Below are 2,725 nucleotides of genomic sequence, written 5' to 3'. Positions count from 1 at the left end.
AGTTGTTACAAGATGGTGACAGAACTGTTCTAGAACAAAAAGGTAACAGTGTTCTAGAACACTGTGTGAAAATTGTGACAGAACTGTTCTCGAACTATGTGACAGCACTGTTCTGTAACAGTTTCTATGGAATTGTTCTAGAACAAACTGATCACACACGTTCTATAATATTTGTTTAAGGTTTGTCCTAGAACTTTGCCGTAATAGTGTTATATCGAAGTTCTAGAATCCTGTTACAAGTGTGTTCTAAAACGAATTACAAACAAAGATCAATAACTGCCCCAGAACACTTGTTACGTGATTGTTCTCGCACTGACCAATCACAGACGATATGTAACATTTGTTCCAAGTTTGTTCTAGAACTGTGCTGTAACAGTGTTATATCGTAGTTCTAGAACCATGTTACAAGTGTGTTCTAGAAAAGTTTAGGGACAAAGATTAATAACTGTTCCAGAACAGTTAATACGTAATTGTTTTAGAACTGACCAATCACAGACGTCCTGTAACATTTAATCCAAGCTTGTTCTAGAATTGTGCCGTAATATTGTATATTGAAGTTCTAGAATGCTTTTGCAAATGCGTTTAAGCATAAATAAATAACAAAAATTTCAATCTGTTACTTAACAGTTCTAGCACTAAAGTTCTAGCATTCATGTTCTAGCACTAATAACGGATCACAGACGATGTTTATTATTGTCTATATCATTATTATTATTAACTTTATTATCTTTATTGTGCCGTTCTAATGTTACTTGGACGTTCTGTGGAAACTATTACATTAACCCTTAAAAGTCCCCATGGGGTCGTTAGTGCTCTGACACTTTATAATGAAATTTACGAAGTTCGTTCTTCTTCAGTTTTTAATCTTTTGTTCAAGGTCTTAAAATAAAAAGAAATCATTGAACAAGTAAAATTATCTCAGAACAAGACACTTCAGGAAGTGCCCAACAAAGTTTCAACAAGGTATTAAAACGTTTTTTAATAATGAAATTCTATTAATATACAAATATTTAAATTTATCATTTGACGTCTCCGAAAGACATTTTGGGGAATTTTTCGATATTTTACATTTATTTCAAAACATTCATAATTATTTAGCTGAAAAATACCTTCAAAAAAGTAAAAAAATAAAATTAAAAAAATGTGAGTACCGAGAAATAATGGAGTTTTAACGAAACACAATTTTGACATTTTGCTTACAATATTATATACTTTGCCGCACTTAAGTTATTTTTTACCAAAGTTATTTTGAAGTTCAAGAAAAATTGGTAAAATATCGAAAAATACCCTTAGTTTCGTTCGGATTCCTGGCTTTCTAAATCTATCTAGTCCAATTATCATCTAAGCATTTTCGCCTGATTAGCTATTAACTTTTTTTTTTGAAAGCACGTATAAATCAAGTGCGAGAAGATATCTCGCAATCACAATACTTAAAGTTATAATTTGAACCTATGATGTAGCATTTCCGGTCCTAGTAAGGACAGAATGCTTTGCTTTCCGCAACGATCCGAACGAAATTATGAGGCATTTTTTGAATTTTTTGAATTATTTCTACACATTTCAAGTAATTTGGCTAAAGCCTACGCTGAAAAAAAGTAATAAAGAAAAATAAAAATAAACATACACAATTTTATCAATTAATAGCCCAACTTACAATTTATGTTAACATAACCTTAAAATGTCCTAAAAATTTTAATATTTTTTAAAATCCTTATAAACATTCTCAGTAAAAAACGTTACTCTTACCTAGAATTGCACAACAATTTTTTACCTTCTTTGAAACCTGATGATTTTTTATTAAAAATAACTTTTTCCGCTAAAAATGATTAAAATAACCAGAAGTTGTAAAAAATGTTGCGGATCTTCTTTAACATATAATATAAAAAAATTGAGAATAGCAATTACTGAGGAAAAACACTGACTAGAGCCAAGCTTTTATGGAAACTCAATCAAATTCTGATACCGCACGTTATTTATTATTATTTATTATGTTAAACAAATAATTATTTTATCCTCGATTTAATAACTAAGATCGTGTATTCATGTGTCTAACACTCATGATGCTATAAATGATAAATTATGATTCATGGGTAAAAGATTTGACACAAAAGATTTAATTTATTATTTGAAGATTTAAATCTTGCCGCCTCGGGCCGTACTTCGGCCACAGTGCGCCCGAGAGCGCAGCGATTTTCATTTCTCGCAATTGAAATGAAGGGTCGAATGTTTAAGAGAGGAGCCGAGACGGCGAGAAGCATACTTACTTAGCGTAGAGGCTACCGTGTTCAATAAGGCGGTTCCTCAAGGGCGAGGCTCTTCCATTACACTACGTTCGAGAGCTGAATCTTGCGTATTTCCCTAATGTGGATATCTCGGACCCCCGAGGCTTTCGATTTGAACCATTATCACGGGGGAAGAGGCAAGTGGAAGTTTGGATAGTTTGGTTAGAGCGCATCGATAGGAGAAATAATCTTCACTCGAATATGCGCTAATTTAAGTTTTTAGTTATTTTATTTGCAATTGAAAATTGCAACTATATTATTTTTCAATGAATGTTTATTAAAAATGTTAAAAAAAGTTTTGCGAATCATCGCAAAAGTGCGTTGCAAATTGTTTGCAGTATTACAAATCTCGGACGATTCCATTTCAGCCATGTTTAATTAACCGAGATTCTGAATAAATCACAAGAAAATCAACATCGACCATGCGAATACAATCACTGTAT

At 32.0% G+C, this 2,725-nt stretch overlaps 1 pseudogene; it reads left to right on the top strand.

Annotated features, from left to right (window-relative positions):
- Positions 1-2,256: 2,256 nt before the first annotated feature.
- LOC117174011 lies at positions 2,257-2,382 on the top strand (annotated as a pseudogene).
- The last annotated feature ends 343 nt before the right edge of the window (positions 2,383-2,725 follow it).

The sequence above is a fragment of the Belonocnema kinseyi genome, chromosome 5 (genome assembly GCF_010883055.1).
Source record: "Belonocnema kinseyi isolate 2016_QV_RU_SX_M_011 chromosome 5, B_treatae_v1, whole genome shotgun sequence".
NCBI lineage: Eukaryota > Metazoa > Arthropoda > Insecta > Hymenoptera > Cynipidae > Belonocnema > Belonocnema kinseyi.
The sequence above is the reverse complement of the archived record's forward strand: the minus strand, read 5'-3'. Positions and strand labels throughout refer to the sequence as shown.